Genomic DNA, 18,674 nt, shown 5'->3' on the forward strand with positions numbered 1-18,674 from the left:
GCATATTTATTATAGTGATAATCCCATTTCCATTTATGCCTCAGTCTCCCCACCAGGCTGTGAGCTCCTCAAAATCAGCAAGCACTATGACTTACCTTGAAATCACAGCACCAATATCTACATAGTATACAGTAGGCACTTAATAAATGTTTGTTAATGAATGCCCAATGACCTGTTCTGGGTCATATCTGTTAAGTGCTGGAGTCACTTCTCCAGATCTTCTGAACAGACACCAAGAGATCTCTTTTTCCCACCTTATTGTCCCATATGAAAAAAAAAAAAAAATCTTGCACAGTGATGTCAACAACCCTTTTAGCCGTTTAAACATTCTATGGCTTTTGCAAAACTACTTTGTGGAGTATAAACTGTTCCATAAATCCATCTATGGCAGTATTCTCACCTAAGAGCCACAAAACTTTGGGAGCCTCACTGGACTGCCCTCTGTGACCAGGTATTTAACAAAAAGACCATAGTTGTTCATATGAGCTCGGTAAGGCTGATTTTCATCTTATCTTCATTTCTCTGTCGCAAGAAGAGGGCAAGTATCCTTCATGCTTTCAATACTGACACTGTATCTTAATAAACTGTTTTCTGAGAACATAAAATTTGAGAGTCTAAAAACCAGGTTTGCTGGAAACTAGGTTCGCATTTGGGAAAATGAGATCACTAAATCACTCACTACTCCCCTCGCCCCCCGCCTTTTTTTCTGTGCCCTGGCCAGGTTGCTAATTAGGTAACTTCTTATCATAATTACCTAGTCAGCCTTAATGGCTTCACACACTCTGCTCCGTCTCTCACTGGTCCTGTAGGGCCGCTTTTCAATTGTTAAAACAGCTGCTGAGTTTCAAACCGGAGGAGGCTCGGTGTGCGCCGAGGGGGAAGCGCTCCCTGAGTGAAGGCGGTGGTAGGCAGGCGGTGGGGTGAAAAGTGGGACATGAATGCACAGTTTGCACACTCTCCTTTCCGCCTCCAACCTTCTGGATTTAGCTCGTCTCTCCACCCCCGGCCCCCAATCAACCCCAGAGTTCCCCCTTATTGTGCACCCGGGGCTCCCTGACGGTGCGATGGCCCAGCGTACGCTTCTCCCTAGGTTTTGTGGCTTTGAGGGGATATCGGTGGGCCTCTCTCTTCTTCCCCACGACTGGCGGGGAGGTAAGGACGGCGGTGCGTCCCCTGAGATGCCGCCCGCGAAGGTCCCCGTTTGGGGAGCGCTGGGTCTCCGTGTGTGTGTGTGTGTGTGTGTGTGTGTGTGTGTGTGTGTGTGTAAGTGCGCGCGCGCGCGCGGTGGCGCGCAGCGGGAGGGAGGGAGGAACTGAGGGGGGAGGCAGCGGGCAGAGGAGGGAGGGGGCGGGCGGGCAGCGGTGGGGCGGGAGGGGGAGCGGCTCTGGGCTTCAGCAGTGACACTCGGGAGCGAACACACACTCCCGGCTCGGAGCCGCGAGAGAGCGGAGCGAACCGAGCCGCGCACCCGCCGCCGCCGTCGCCCCGCGCGCCCCGCTCTCCTTGCGCCACACTCCAGCCAGGCGCCGGTGCCCCGAGCGGCCGCCCGCGGAGCCCGCGACAGCCCCCGCGGGGCTGGCAGCATCCTCGCGGCGCCCAGCCCCCGCACGTTCCCGGCCTTTTAAAAGGACCTCCCGCCACTTCCCCACTCTGCCCAGGGATCCCCCAGCCCCGCGCTGCTCCCCGCTCCACTTCGAAGCAACTTCGGCTGCCGCGCGCCGCCAGCCCTCGCCCGCCTTTGAAGTTTGCAGCGCCCACCGCAAAGTTGGGACACTTCGGCCGATTTAATTTTTCTCTTTTATCGGCCTCCTCCTCCGCCTCCCAGCCCCTTCGGTTCCTGAGTACTGGTGCTTAGCATCTTGGCCGGTGCCGGGGACGTGGACTGTTTTGCACACCACACCTCGTGGAGGGATTTTTCCTCTCCCCCTCCCAGGAAAAGCAAACCGAATTTTTTTTAAGGTAAGTAACGAGAGGAAAGCAACTCGTGACGTCCCGACGCCTTAGACCGCCACCCAAAGACCTGGTACAAGGAGTGTTCACACCCGAGGGCTCCTCTGGGGTTGGGGGTGGAGGCGCGCGTCCCCTAACTCAGAGGGGCCCAGCGAGGTTGTCCGTCGCCGCTGGACGAGGGCGCCAGATTCCGAGGAGCTGAGGGCTTAAGGGGCGTGGAGCAGATCTCCCTCGGTTTTCCACACTGGCTTCGTGGCTGGGCGGCCCCAGCGGTGTTAGGAGGTAGAGAGACCGTGCACGGGCCGGGGACACGGGGTTCCAGGTGCCCAGGGTGCGGCGGAGTCCCGGGAGCCGCAGAGCCTTTATCCCCGACTTGGCCTGGACACTTACTTTGCCCGCCTGCCGGGAGGGTTGCTGCCTCCCCCTCCGGTTCACCTCCTGTAGCCTTGGCTACAGAAAGTCTGTGAGACTGGGGTCTTGCCGGCGCGTGAGTGTGGGACGAAACGCGAGGAGTCCGGACTGCGCACCCGGCTCGCGCTCGGGCAGAGCAGGCGCGGGGTCCTGGTGGGCTGCCCCCAGCCGCAGCCAGGGGCTCGGGGATCTCGGTCCGCTTCGGCCAGCCGAACCTCTCCGCTTTGGCACCTCGTTCGCGCTCTGCCTCGGAGGCAAGCATCGTTAGAGAAACTTCCTCCAGCTGAGCAGGGAGGCCTGGGACCTGATCTTGCTTTTGCCGGGGTACCAGAGCAGCCACCGAGGGGACGCTCCTTCTCGCCCCAGACCGAGCGATAGGGCGTACGTAGTGCCCTAGCACTGTGTGTGCACCAGTGGGTGCTCGCTCTAGTCCGCCCTACCTTCAGTACTGAGGTGAGACTTGGGGCGGCCCCGACACTCAGGAATGAACGAGTGGTTCCAGGTCCCCGCTGTTCCCCTGGGACACTTAGCAAACTGCAAAATTTAGGGTGTGGTTTTCGTTTCATTTTGCCTCCTTCCTGCCCCCTCCCCCCCCCCGTGCCCCCGCCCGAAGCTGGAGAATTCCCCTTAGCCCTCCGCACCGGGTCCGCGTGGGTCGCGGAGGCCCTCGGAGTTTGCCGCGGGCACCTCTGCAAAGGGCGCTGAGCTGACCTTCGGGCAGGTCGCGGTTGTGCTCCCGGCCCCCTTCGGGGCGCTGTCCATCTCCTGCTCAGGGTACAAGTAGCTCAGTGAAACCAAGACCTTGAGCGAGAAATGAACCTGAGAAAATGTCTCTGGGTTTGTTTTTTGGGTTGTTGTTGTTTTCTTTTTTCTTTTTCTTTTTCTTTTCTTTTTTTTTTTTTTTTTCACATAGTTCCTTTTAGCAACTTAGTTGGACTGGTAAATTCGTCCACTTCGCATCATTCGATCCTACTGTATCAAAGAAGAATTTATTTCTTCATTTAGTCCCTGACCTCTCCAACCACAACTACCGTCTTTCCCCCACTCCCTCACCCACCCCTTCTTTCGCCTCGCTTCCTGAACCCTTTTTCTTTTCTGAAGGAGGGAATCTCCGCACCTCCTCCCCTTTTCCTCCCACCCGGGCTCTGAGCGCCTGTGAGAACCCGGGGAGTCGTCAATGGAAATAAATAGGACCCAGCTCCATTCTCCGCCCCCTTCAAACAAGTAGAATCCTCCCTGGGCTCACAGAAGTAGAGATAAAACATCCCTCCAGAGGGAGCGCTTTGGAGGATTTGATGGGATTGAACTGTTTTATTATCCTGAAAGATGTGATGGATGGACGCGAGAGCAAATACGCGTACCGAGAGCGATCAGTAGTTATTATTATTAATTATTGTTTAGTAACAGTGATCGTAAGGCCATACCCTAGCTGAAGACCGTGTTTATATTTGGTTTTGATTTTGTGTCAGTCTCTTATTACAGTGGTTTCAGAAAGTGAGTACACCAAAGGGGTATTAATTTCTCACACTCATTCTGCATGTGGAATTAATTAAATGTCAAAAAGATACTGTCATTTTACCAAAGTCTTGACCTATGAACTTTTAGAAGGTTGCAGTCTTATGAAATGCCCTCCTTGCCTCAGTCTGTCTCCTTAAAGTTCAAAAAACATGGCAACATAATTAATTATAGTCCCAATTCCCATTTTCAATCTAAACCTATATGCAGGATTACATTAAAATATCCCATCATGTATCCTTTAAAAGTGACTCTGATGAGTTTGAATTCTTCAGGAGGGGGAGTCTGCTGGGAATGAGGGGTCCAGAAGTTAGAAAAATTGGTGACTATTTCAGATTTCACTAAAAAACCCTTTAATTCTCCCTTTAAAGAAAGAAATTACAAGTGTTTTCTCTGCATAATTCTTAACTTCAGTGAATATCCTTAATCCTTACCACACACTAGAAACATAACAGCTTGCAGCTTTGTCTGTATTGTTTTCATTTTTATGTCAGGGCGTTTGATTCATTAAACCTGTATGTGGAAGTCACAGGCTCCACGTGGCAGTAACACTCCGTTTTAATTAGTAACTATCATAAAAAAGAAGCTAGAACTCTGTAATGGGCCTAAATTGCTAGGAATTATGTGTGGTTTAAATTACGCATTTATTTCAGCAGAAATGAAACCATGAATATAAAACATCTTTTAATCACTTGCAGACACAGCTTTTATCTCCTAAGATGTAACAAAATATATAATTGAAAAATACCCTTCTAAGAATGAGGGAAGCCCTCACCCTCCGTTTATTTGTCCTGGGTCTATTGAGCATTCATGTGGCAACATATGAATGGTAAAAAAGCAAAGAGTGATGTCATAACCTTGGCAACACCATGCTGAGGGAATGCTTACATTCAATGTAGCCACAGTGGATCAGTCTTTGGATAACTTAATGTAGCGAATGTTTCAATCAGCTTCATGAACCTGGTGATTCAGATTTTAGTTTTCTCACTTGGATTTATTGACCATACTCTCCGTGTATAATACGGGAAATTTTGTGTTGTTAAACTCTATTTGGAAGGAGGGAGGGAAAGGTAGAAATAAAATGTATCTGTCCATTGTTATCTTCCCATGTTCATTTCTGTAGTATTTCTAGTCAGTCTATGAAGAGGTCAGAACTTTTATTTTAAAACTGATTGTGTTTTTGTTGTCATTGTTAGGACAGAACTTATTTTTCATTTTGCAGCGATGAATGAGTAGATATTGGAATTGTGACGACTATGCCTGAGTTAACAAATAGCAAGAAATAGTAAGAATTCCACATAATGTGCATGGATTAAAATTATTTTAGTCTTGGGGCGCCTGGGTGGCTCAGTCGGTTGGGCGTCCGACTTCAGCTCAGGTCACGATCTCGCGGTCCGCGAGTTCGAGCCCCGCGTCGGGCTCTGGGCTGATGGCTCAGAGCCTGGAGCTTGCTTCCGATTCTGTGTCTCCCTCTCTCTCTGCCCCTCCCCCGTTCATGCTGTGTCTCTCTCTGTCTCAAAAATGAATAAATGTTAAAAAAAAAATTAAAAAAAAATTATTTTAGTCTTTTTTTCCTTAGTTATTCCAGTGATAAAGTAGTTGAGTCTAGTGACCAAGCAGTGTTCTCACCCTGTTTTGCTCCCTCTTTTCTTGTCAGGTCTTGCTTTGGGGAGCCTTGCACCCATAGTACCATCCAAGTAATAAATGGAACTTGCCAGGGTCAGTTCCCATCAGCTTAGGCACCAGGAAGAAAGCATATCCCATAGTCATTCATCTATACTGGGTCAAAGGCAAGTGTAATCTACAAAACTAATTCAGATTATTCACTTGACCTTGAAAGAATGTCTAGAACCCGTAAATGTTTATTTTGGAACAATTATTCTGAAGAATATAATTTTTTTTCTTTTCTAGTTGGCTCAGTCATTCATAGAAGCACCAATTAAACAAGTTATGTAGTTGAGTAGTAAATAGTAAATAGCACCAAATCTTTGCTTTCAAACTGATTTCAAAATTAAAGTCCTCAAATATTTAAATATTCCATGTAAAAATGCCTGCCCTCTTAAGCCCCAAAGTTAGGATAAATTTTGCCTTGTTTCCCGTTATATTACAGTGCACATTGACAGCTACGACACACATAATCATGCTTCTGCATGTTATTTTTCACCTAGGAAGAAAAGTAAATACTGTGCCACTGTTGTTAAAAAGGAGAAAAAAAAGAATCACATAGTATGACATAGAAAAACAAAACTAATACTTTATCGCATTGTATAGTGGTATGCTGATCCTAAATTCAGTTGTATTTCTGGGGAAAAAAAAGCATGTTATGATTAGTCTGTGTTTGGACCTGTGCATGGAGATCTCTTGCCACTCTTCAGATGACACCTGACATTTGATTTCTGTAGCCCACCGGTGCCCAAACCAGTGACAAAATCAGGTGTGTTCTCAGCTGCTTACTTCTGAAACACATTCCCTGAACCCGAAGATGCTATATTCACACCTTCCCCCTTTCTTTTGGTATCTTACTACAACTGCAAGCCACCTAATCTGTGTATTTTAGTATTCTGAAATATTTGGAAATTATAAACTATATAATATTAATTCACCTCAAATAAAAAAGGTATCGTTAGTTTTGCATTTTAAAAATTAAGGGTAAGGTAGTTGATCAGTAATGGAACAAAAGTGAACTAGTGATATGTTTCTGCAGATCTTCCCTTTGGGATGAAGAGACAGACTTGACCACAGAACAGCTGGATATTGGGTCCTGTTACAATGTCAATTTTTTTTAAGCACTCACTAAGCTAAAATCGACTTAAACTTTAAAGTCCACAGACCTCAAGTCTTTAAATATAAAAACATCCAAGATTATATCTCATTATTCCTTCTGCAATTATCCATATCCCTTGGAAACTGATATATTTTAGTAAGTTGGTGGATAGTTTGGGGTTTTGATTTGTTAATTTTTCCTGTATCAAATTTGAAAAGGACATATATTTAATATCTTATATATTTCTCTGAAATATTTATTTTTAGTTTCACTTGTGAAAACTCTGGATCTTTAAAAAAGAAAAATATGACAGAATGTATATAGTTAACTTTTCCAATGGCTCTTTTAATTGTTCTTTTGAAAGAATTTGAGGCCTTCTATATAGTTATTAGAAAAGAAAAAAAAACTTTTTTAGAAACAACAGGAAATAGGGGCACCTGGGTGGCTCAGTCTGTTAAGCCTCCGACTTCTGCTCAGGTCTTGATCTCACAGTTGGTGAATTCAAGGCCCGTGTCAGGCTTGTGCACAGAGCCTGGAGCCTGCTGCAAGTTCTGTGTCTCCCTCTCTCTCTCTACCCCTCCTGGCCCCTGTTCACACTCTGTCTTTCTCTCTCTCTCAGAAGTAAATAAACATTAAAAAAAATAAAAAAGAAAGAAACAACAGGTTATATAAAGTTTGGAAAGAACTCAATAAAAACGTGATTACACATGAAGAGAAATCAGCTCAAATGAAGGAAACTCTTGGACACAGTGTGGACATTTTACATTTAATAACCAAATAACAAAAATCGAGTTAGCAACATGCACTCATGTCTGTTTTCTAATTGGAATGCTTACAGCCAGTATCACAAATAGTGGTCCTGACTGTAGTCTACAGTGACCGTACAAGTTTCTGTCTTCTCCCTAACATGAAAGCAAGGCAAACACTCTCGTATTCCAGCTGTGTGCTCAGAGGACGTGTATTCCACAATCTAAAGATATAGCTGAAAAATATGGACTCTATTCATATGGGCATTTTATCCATAACTAAAAGTCATCATAACTACATCTTGTTCTCTGAGGCAATTGTCCTTGTGTACACAGATCTAGACAAAATGAGACTGAAATTTATCATTTTTTAAAAATGTTGATTTATTTATTATTTTCGAGAGAGAGAGAGTGCACAAGCACACAAGTGGGGAAGGGGCAGGGAGCCAGAGGGAGACACAGAATCTGAAGCAGGCTCCAGGCTCAGAGCCAGAGGCGGGGCTCAAACCTAGGAACCATGAGATCATGACCTGAGCTGAAGTCAGATGCTTAACCGACTGAGCCACCCCAGCAACCCCTGAAATTTATCATTTTCTAAAAGAAAGAGTAAAACCTGAACTGATCATTAGAAAGATTTGTGAAGGGTGATATCTTGTTTTTGAAATCACCATGACTGTTGTTTAATACAGAAACTATGAGCAGGTGTTTATTTGCAAAGATAGAGAATACCATATCTGGATAGTTGACAAACAAAATGAGGGGTGACATTGTGATACTTGAAAATAATATGTTTACAAGAGAAAAGCTTGTGTAAAGGGCTTGATTTATTTAGGGTTAGTTTCTCCAACTTAGGTGCATCGTGGAGTATAGGTGGTTACAATTTATAGCACATGTAGTGAAAAGTTAAACCTCAGCAATCCATGTGAACCTAAGAAATGGCTTTGATTACTCCCTTTTGTTCAGGCCATGTGTACTCTAAGCTCATGGGCATTGCCAAATGTCACATTATGCATTTTATTTCTGTAATAAAATATGTCTCTGATTAAATTATCAGAGTCATACCAAAATAATCTCACATAAAAATACACATACTTGATCCTTTTTAGTTATCTTGTTTAAAATACATTTAAAGACAGGTAATAAATACATGTTACCCGTAAGAATACACTAGTATATATGTCATGATTTAAATCTAAATATTATTCATATGTTGATAGCACTCAATAAATGTTGTAATTCATATTAAGTCACAGCATTCACTAAAATTCACTGATACCATCCAAAGCTTCAAGTTGGGATTGTTTCAGAAGTAACTGGATCCTATAGCTGAAGAGATATTTGTTGCCAACAGTGGTGACAGAGATCAGAAACAGCACTGGTAGCTAAAACACCTGGCAAACTGAGAAAAGACAGCAATCATTTATCTTTTGGCCTTCCCAAGTCTCAAATATTTCAGTTCGAGGGGTGATCCTTCGAAGTTTGCTAAAGTGTGCTATGAACACATAGGACTTTTTTTTTTTTATGGAAAATGAAACTGCCTCTCAAATAGAAGTCAAGGATTTGATACTCCAACGGTCACAGTAGCAAATACAACCATATTAGTAGATGGACAAAAGGGCAGGTCCCCTGAGGTACTGGGGAAGCCGTCCTGCCCCCAAATGTTACCAAGGCCTCTCATGGTACTAAAATGCTACCTTCGAAAGATGATTTTTTTTTTCCTTTTTAAAGTAATTTTATTTGTCAGTGTCCCCTATAAATATGAAAATACCCCTGGGAAGGAAAATAGGGGAAGGTCATTGCTAACATCTTACAGAGATGTTAATAGCTAGATAAAGCCAGATTGGAAAGAATTTTAGAGAAGGGAGACACTTATCTTTGGATCTCTTAGCCTGTCCTTTGGACAGCCTACCCTTAGTGTGTATCTGCTTTTTTCCTTTCCTCTTCCCTTCCCTTCCCACCGGTAATTGACTCTCAGTTTCTTATACTCTAGTGTAACTTATCCCCGGGGCCAGCCTCAGGGGCCACACTTGAAAGGTCTCTTGTGCTTAGTCGAATGCTCTTCTGTCACCATCTTGAAATTCTTACTTTTTGAACAAGAGGTCTTGCACTTTCCATTTTACACTGGGCCCACAAAATATGGAATTCACCTTCTTTCTTCCTTGATGTAAATTTAAGATATGGAATCTTGATGTTGAGGAATCAGTGAGGACACTTGAGATTATCTTTGCAAGGTTAGGTCTACTGAGTATTTGTATTTAAAAACATATCTTTTCAGTAAAATGAAGGAAACAGGATACTCTTTTAAATAATTGAGGCACTGAACAGATATCTAGTGTTGATCTTGTAAAGCAAAGGTCTCTAGAAAAGGGTGTCCTCTTTCCCTCACAAGATGCCTCATTATGATGAAATGAGAAAATATCAGAAACCCTATCTATACTGACTTTTATGTATAAAGAGGGAAAAGAAGTTCTGTTAACATTATGTAATAGATCTAATGTCAAAAGCACTCTTATTCAGTGTATCAGATGGTCAATGAAAAAGAAATAATGGCAGAGGTCACATCTTCTATGAAGTAAAAATAATGTCAGGTGAAAATAGTGGCATTCCAATCTCCAATTCTCTGACAAGAAGTCAGCCCTACCTGAAAAAATGACATGAAGTATAGGATTACATCCAATATAATCAACTAGGATACTCACTGTGGCATAGAATGCCTTGTTATTTTATATATATGAAATACAGGTATATATTTTTTAATCACAATTCCAAAAGATTTGGGAACAACACATTAGAGAGCCAGAGGTCTTGAACAGAAAGCTGAAAGAGCCCTCAAATAAATTAGTCACCACTGTCTTCAAAAGTATTCTTAGTTATATGTATATGCATTTGATAATTCCTCTGTTACAAGTAAATAGATAATACATTCCATTATGTTCTGAAAATTTTCAGTATTCTAAGAGTTAAAAAAAAAGTTGTCTAATCTGCTCTAGTAAAAATATGTAAAGTGCTACATTTGGAAATCTTTATTTGAAATTTTATTGTTTATTGTAAAGTTGCTAGTTACTAACTTATGTTAAAGTTGCTTCTGTGTTTTGAATTTCACAACAGTGAATGGAAATTATTCTACTTATTAACAATATTATAACTTTGTAAAACCCATTGATTGTTTACAAGGTACTTCCACATTCATCATTTACCTTAATCTTCACAGGAACCCAGTGAGGAAGATAGTAACCCTCCTCCTCTGAGAAATCTGAGACTCAGTTAAGAGACTTCCCTACACTCATTCACACACTTCTAAAATAAAGTAGGGACTCTTGGTTTCATAAGCAGAATCGGTGGAAATGTCTAAAAATTTTTAATTGAGATTAATTGCCAAATTAATTTGCAAGGATGCATTTGCTTGGAAAATTTTTCTTTTACAATTTAATGATTTAAAAAGATCATTAATTTAGTCTAAATTGATAAGACCTTAATCGCAGACAGTTTATGTGCGAGATGTTTGTTTGCTGGTTTTGGTAACTAACTTACTAGAGAAGTTTTTACAGAAAAATGATTACAATTTTCGACTTTTAATCAGTATGTGTTAAGGTACAACAGTGAAAAATTAATAATCTGCAGAATCCCTTTTTAAAATAGTGGTATTTCATAATAATAATTCACCTCTAGAGTCATTCCATTATTCCACTAATAATATGGCACTTTTGAGAGATAAGATTTGAAGTTACGTCTCTTTTAAAATTATTTAAATAAATGATTCCTCCCCCTCCCAAGTTGGATGAAATTACACATTTCAGTGGAATGAAAGTCATTGTAGACACATATGATAGGATATTCCAAATATTCTTAAACATTTAAAGCCCTTTAAAACATAATGAGGAATAAGTAAGTTCAAACAGTGAAGATATTTATACACACACTCATGTTAACATTTCAGCCAGCAAGGTCAATCTGTAATTGAAAACAATCTCTATATTTAAGTTTTATTCACATTTACAAAGCAATGACAACAAAGAGGCAGTTTTGAAACATTTTTTTTCTCTCCGCAGGCTCTATCTTGTGTAACGACCAATGAACATTGTAGACCCTTGACACTCACCAGCAGCAGCCTTTCCCCAATGCTTAAAAAAAATTTTTTTTTAAAGGAAAACCACACCTAACGGTAGATCTTACTTTTGGAGGAGGGGAGGGATGAAATAATTGTGGTCAGTGTCTTTTGGTTTGTCATCTCTCTGTTGTAGACTTACGAGCTTGTGTTATTTCATCATAATTTACTATAAACTCTTCATTAAAAGTGACCTTGGGGTCTGCCCGCACTATCTGCCTTTTGAGTGCCCTGTTCTTTAATCATCTCTTAATCCAGAAATAATAATGCAGAACATCCCAGGAACTGAGCCTGATCCTCAGCTCTCTAATCTCGACACGTGCATCTGAAATCCCTTGCTAGATCTAGTGCCTAAAAAGCCTGAGAACACTCACCTTTGAATCCGCTTAATCCATCTTTGTTTATTAAACAATATTGATGCCCTCAGATATGGTCTATCAAGGCTAACAAAAAGAATATTAAGAATTTCCTCCTGTTTATGTGATTATTTTTTAAAACCCAACATCTTGGCCTTTCCTCTGTGTTTCTAGTCAGTCTTTAAATAGGAACCTAATCTGTTACCTGATAGATTAGGTAAATTCAAATAGAATAACCTGATGCTGAAACTCTTTCTGATACCTGTTTGAAGAGCAAGTCAAAAGATGTATCTTTTGTTGTTGAATAAAATTTTGCAACTAGTTTGAGAAGCTGTTTTATACTATTTATAGATAAATAGGACCTTTTTTCATTGTAAAAAAGCATTCACACCCACCATTTTAAACCTCATTAACAACCCTGAGAATATGTTTTCCATTTATGGATGAGGAAACTCAAAGAGTATTAAGAGATTTGCTAAAAGTACAAAAGCCAATAATGGTTTGGTCAGAACTCCTTCAACTCAGATCTTCTTACTCAAAGTCTAGCGATCATTTTCTATTTTACTTTGGCAGCCTTTTAACCGTCCCCAGGCTTGGAGACATGAGACCAGAGAGTGAGATACAGAAAGAAAAGAGAGGTGATGCATTAACTATCCTCTCTTTGAGGTTCTCTCAACTGTGAGATTGTCACGAACCAGTGTCCTTGGAGAATATTATCTCATCTCTCCAAAGACAGGGCTCTACATTTGTAGTTTGTTTTTGGCCTTGGATTTTATAAGAGGGATCGCCGAAGAAATCCATATTTTAAAACTGTTACTTGAACTTATTTCTTTTTACAAGAACACAACAACTACATACTTGTGTGCCCCTTGCTTTTTTTTTTTCCTTTTTTTTTTTTTTAATCTGGAAATAATAACTTAGGGTTTAATCATTTGAACTATTTAAGGTTCCTGGTACATCTGTCTCACTCTTCTATATTTGAAGTATATTATCTTGATTACAGTATGTTTAATGACTACTTTGATTTTGTCCTTGCTCTGGCACTTGAGGCTACTTCCAAAACTCTTTGATAGCAGACAGGCTTTAATGCTGTCATATCAAAATAACTGCCAGTGGGGAGGAAAGAAACAAAGCTTCAGGACCATCAGGTATTTGGGAGAATATGGGATTAGGTCCATGGAATCAAATGCCAATTCTTAGCTATGGTATTTACTATTCTACGGTAATAATTATTTCTTCTTGATAGCATCTTATTTCTTAGTAGTATATTTGCCAACTTCATTAGGTATATGAATAAATTAGGATCTTGTCACAATCTCCTAAAAAATTTCACTAGTTACTGGGCTTTAAGTTAAACACAGACGTATTCCCCAGAGAGAATAAACCTGCATGTCTTCTTGTTTTTTAATCTAAAGAAGGTAAAGAAAAGAGAAAGCTGTGAAACTGTGTGGATGTAATAATAGTTCTCAAAGTAAAAGGAAGAAAGGATATGTATAATCTCCATGTCATCCATGTAAATATATGTTTAAAACATTAACATTTGGAATGAGTGAAAATTAGAAATCAGAAAGTGAGGGGGGCACAATGAGGGGCACATGGCTTGGTCAGTTGGTAGAATGTGCGACTCTTGATCTCGGGGTTGTAAGTTCAAACCCAACATTGGGTGTAGAGATTACTTAAAATATTAAAAAAAAATTTCAAGCAATGAAAATACTGGAGAAGAAAATCATCGTGCCACCATAACCAGATAATCGGTCATGGAATTGAAAGACACAGATCTACTCGAAGTGCAGCCCATGAACCATCAGCATCATATCTCTGGGGAGCTTGTTAGAAAGGACGAGTGACAGGCAGACTTTTTGAATTAGAATCTGCATCTTCACAGGAAAGTTGAGTGATGTGAATCCACATTAAGATTTGAGAAGCACTGTTCTATAGTATTCCTATTCTCTGATCAGAAAGTATCCCAACCAAGCCATATTTCACCTATTTTCAAGGAAAAAGGTTCTCTTGAGTAATGCACTGTGTTGTTCTTACATGTCCTGGTAACAACAGAAAAAAAATGCTTCCCTATACCAGGCCTCTGGACCATCCGGCACATACCACCCCTCTATGGCAGCCAGCCAACAAGTTTCCATGAGGCCCACCTCAAAAGATTGAAGAAATACTTCCCAAGTCTTTAAGTTTTACAAAACAACCTATTTTATACCCATAAAATTGTCAAAAGCATCCATAACTTGTTTCCTATTTAGCTTATTATATCTCTTATGAAACAGATCCCATAAATCAGCAATAATAGTTAATTTTATTACTTTCAATTTCATTTATTTGTTACACACAAAATGTCATGTAGATGTGCTTGGTGTTGTTCTATGACCACCATTATAACTGTCATAAACATAGCATTTCCTTTCTACAGACCCTGGGCATGTCAAGAATATGCACAAACAAATTAAAACGGTGTGCAGTAGCAGTATGCACATAGAAAAGCACACAACTAAATTCCCTGTGGTCATAAATGTTTGAGTCGTGAAGAATGAGTAGGAGTTGGCCACCGAGAGAAGCAGCAAAGGTGTCCTAGGTGAAGGAGGCCACTGAGTCCTGAAGAACACACGGGAATGACAAGCCAAGTACGGACAGTAGTCAGGAATAAGTCTGGCAGAGTGAGCAGTGAGGTAAAGGACCTCATGTGCACAGACTTCATCCTCCAGTTTGGGGGAAACATCTGACTTATTTTGGTTAGCAGAAGAATGAAACAATTCTTGTTCATAAAGATAATGGTGTCAGTACTGTGCAAAATGGCCAAGGAGAGCTGTGGGATATGGGTGTGAGAAGCAATAAGTGGACAATCTGAGGCATTGGCAGTTTGGATAGAGAAGAGAGAACAAATTTGAGAGAATATGCAGCAGGCAGATTGGCAGGACTTGTTGGTGAACAGCGGATGGAGATCCAAAAAAGTGGATAATGTTGAGGTTCTTCATTTGGTACGTGGCAGGACTGTGCTGCTGAGCTAATTAACACCAGCGTGTACTTGTTTTCATGCAGCATCTCAGGTAACTCTTGAGCAGCCTGGTCAGGAACACTATTCCATTTGAGTCAACATGGAAACCAGGGTGAATCAAGAAGTTGTGGGGACTTAATCTGCCCATGGACTCAGTGGTACAGAAGTGCTTGGCAGAGGAAGGAATAGAGCCCAAATTCAAACTCGTCACCAGCCTGAGTCTGGCTTGGTGAGGCCAGTGCTGAGCCACTTCACACCTTTGAATGTTAGATCCTGGGCATCAGAAGGAAAACAGCCTGGAGCTAAGAATCAGCCTTGAGGCCTTGGCAAACAACCACCCTCAACTTCCTTGCGTAGTCCAGAATCTGATGGGAGAGATTTCAGATTACCCTCCTCTTTGCAATAAACTCCTTGAAATCAGTATAATTAAGCAAATACTTATTTAGTGCCTACTTTGTATAAGAACTGAAAAAGTCTATATAGGAGATACAAGGATGAGTAAAAAGTAATAGTTTCCAGGGGACACGTACTTGAGTAAACTCATGTTGCTTCATGGAGAGCTTTTTTTTTTTTTTTTAAGGACAGGAAAAAAATATTAAAATAGCTATAATTCAAGCAAGATAAGAAAGTGCCATAAGAATCAAAGTCTCTGGCTTCACTGGAAGACCTTAATTCTGCCTTATCCTCCTCTTATGTCTCCAGGGATCTTGCAACAGGCACTTAATAAACACTAGTTCACTCACTGACAGTTTACAGGGAGAGCTCAGATAACAAACCATCTAAGTAAACACTATGCCCCTACAATCCTATTAAGAATCTTCCTGCAGGTTTTATAGCCCCTTTTTTTCTTTTTTTCTTTGCTTTTTTTTGTTTTGTTTTGTTTTGTTTTGTTTTGTTTTGTTTTCAGTGTCTCAGTCCAGAAAATCAGGAAGCATCCTTCCTCTGTCAGAACACCTACTCTTTAAACCGCTCTGTTCAGTTTAACAGCTTTGTCAGATAAGTCTTTATTTTATTGAGCCCCAATCTCCGTCCCTATAGTGCCATGCGGGCAGCTGGTACTAGCTGGGCCAGCCAGAGTGCTTCTAATCCCTCTTTCATCTGATAACAGACCTTAAAACATCTGGTGTCACCGCCCATCCCAGCATGCCTGGATTTAACATTGCCAGTCCTTCCTCGCCTCATGTGACTGTGGCCACCTCACTGAGTCAGTGCTGTCTTCTGGTCCCTGCGGATTGTGATTGCGTCCCTCTTAGTGGCTGAGGGTGACAGTTAAGGCACAGATGAGGCAGATTCCTGGACATAAAATCCAGTAGACCAAATAGGTCCTTCCCCTCAGTCTCCATGGCTTACTACTCCTCTCCATTCAATCCCCTGCTAAAATGTCACTTCCTCAGAGAGGCCATCCATGACCACTCAGCCTAGGAGGGCTCCTTCCCCCCAACCTACTTCCTCTTCTCCCCTCCAACCTCTTTGCCTGTTTCACTTTCTTCACAATGATACGCTGTCTGGAACGGTTATGTGTAGTTGTTGACTTGGTCATCATCTCCTTTACCTACCGAAGTACAAGCCCTGCAAACACAAGAACATCACACATCTTGTTCACTGCTGTGTTCCCAGGGCCCGGCACAGAGTAAGTGTCCAGTAAACATTTGTTGAATCAGCCAATGAACTCTGCAATCCCATCACGCTTGCTCTTTTAGAAAAAGTTCCTGTTGTCACTGCCTTGTTGATGAGTATCGCTTTTTATTACATCACTAGAATCTGGGTTATAAAGATTTCTTTGATCAAAACTTTATGGAAGATTCAGCCCATGTGTTCAGCAGACATAGCTGGCAGAATTACCAAAGCAATTTTTGAAACCAGGTTTGTTATAAGAACGGGAATATCTTTGAACCAGAATAATTTAAGTACCTGGTTTTTTTAGTATGGTAAGTCGAACTAAAAAGGCCTTTAAAATTTTGAAGTTCCTTTGAGAAGGTAGTATATATTACCTGAGATAGATGGAAAATATGTAAAGAAGGTAAGGTTGTTGCTGATGGGTGGGTGAAGAGACTGATTATTTTTAGAATCTTTTGTTCCTTCTACAGTATTTTATTTTATCCTTGCTATCACTAACAAACAAAATTAGTAATGATCTCTGTTCAGAAGACATGGCGATTACTCAGTTTGGTCCACCAGTCAATCGGTATTTAGTAAATCCTTGCTATATATATGACAAAATATCTGACAAGATTGCTGACCTTTCTCCTTTAGAGTATTCTACACTCTTTGGTGTCTGCTCTAATGACCCTGCCAGCGATCTCTTTGCTCTCTCTAGCCTGCTTTTCCCTGACTGTCACTGAGCTTACTACCTGCCTCATCCTTGCCCATGCCTGTGCCCTTCCTTGCCTTCATTCTCATATCAAGCCTGCTGCCTTAGCATTCCTCCGCGGATGGTGGCACTCTGCAGAAAAGTGCCCAGGAGCATCAGTTAGATGATATTTGGCAGATGTGGGCTTATAGGAAGGTCTGTAAGTTGTATTTTAGCCTATCCATTTAGACACAGCTTATGAAGAAGTCTGGTCACATGCCAGACTGCAGGGTTTTCTTGTCAAATTTTCTTCATAACTTCTTTTTCTTTTTTTAATGTTTTGATGTTTATTTATTTTTGAGAGACGGAGATGAGCAGGGGAAGGGCGGAGAGAGGGGGAGACCCAGAATCTGAAACAGGCTCCAGGCTCTGAGCTGTCAGCACAGAGCCCTATGCGAGGCTCAAACCAACAAACAGCAATTTCATGACCCAAGCCGGACACCCAACCAACTGAGCCACCCAGGCACTCCCTTCATAACTTCTGTCTCTCTTAGTTTCCTGCTCACTGAGCATGAACAACCCGTTATCAGAACTTTTTTTTTTTTTTAAGTTTGTTTATTTTGAGAGAGAGAAAGGAGGGGAGGAGAGAGGGAATCCTAAGCAGGCTCCATGCTGTCAGCACAAAGCCCGATGCAGGGCTCAAACACATGAACTGTGAGATCATGACCTGAGCGGAATGTCAGTAGTAGTTTGCATCTTTGTAAACTTTGTAAAACTCAGTTTCTTTCTTATGTTGCCATCTTTCCTGTGAGGTCTGATGCACTCACCTGGACTGGAAGGGGTTCACAAGTGTAGGGCACGGGAGGAGACCATCTGGGCCAACAAACCTTCAACGTGGATAGTTCACCTGCCTGTGGTGAAAGTGTCCTGACTCAAACTGTGATTTTTCCACTGAACCGTGCCTCCTAACCTTGGGGGTGTAGGAGAGGGAAACTCTGTGTGGAAAAGAGAAGTTTTGCAAATAGGGCTCTTTGAAAAAGTAGCCTGTCCTGAGGAAGTACTTGTTCTTGCCTCCGTAGTCTTTCCCTGTGGTCCTAGGACACGATGTGGGGCTGTAGGGCCCTCTTCAGAATTCTTCCCAGGAATTCCAGCAGTTGATAAGAAGCATAGGTTGTAAACCATGAGATACTTATCTTTTCGCTTTCCTAAGTTTTCTCTATAATGGGATATTTTGCTTTTATGAACCTTCACAATTACTTCCTTACTGATCTCTCTGTATAAAAATATTTTCTTCCTCACTTCTTTCCAGACCATAAATAACTCAAGAAGAAAGGATGTCTTATGTACCTGGCACCTTGTTCAGTGTTTGGCACAAAGGAAGAGCTCAGTTAACATTTGTTTGTTAACTTTTACTGCTGCAGTTCTACGTCTGTGCCTCAGCCCTGCACTTCACACCTCTATCTCCCTTCCCGGCATCTGGCTCTTCTCCCCTTATCCTACTTTCTCTCTGAGTCTTGTTCTGTCTTCACCAACTCT

At 41.7% G+C, this 18,674-nt stretch overlaps 1 protein-coding gene across 1 annotated transcript in view; it reads left to right on the forward strand.

Annotated features, from left to right (window-relative positions):
- Positions 1-1,407: 1,407 nt before the first annotated feature.
- NDNF (neuron derived neurotrophic factor) overlaps positions 1,408-18,674 on the forward strand; it is a 38,667-nt gene continuing 21,400 nt past the window's right edge. The window contains exon 1 of the mRNA XM_058721490.1: positions 1,408-1,959. The gene's annotated coding sequence lies outside the window, so the exon portion shown is untranslated. The remainder of the gene's footprint in view (positions 1,960-18,674) is intronic.

This window comes from Neofelis nebulosa, chromosome 3, assembly GCF_028018385.1.
Source record: "Neofelis nebulosa isolate mNeoNeb1 chromosome 3, mNeoNeb1.pri, whole genome shotgun sequence".
Lineage (NCBI taxonomy): Eukaryota > Metazoa > Chordata > Mammalia > Carnivora > Felidae > Neofelis > Neofelis nebulosa.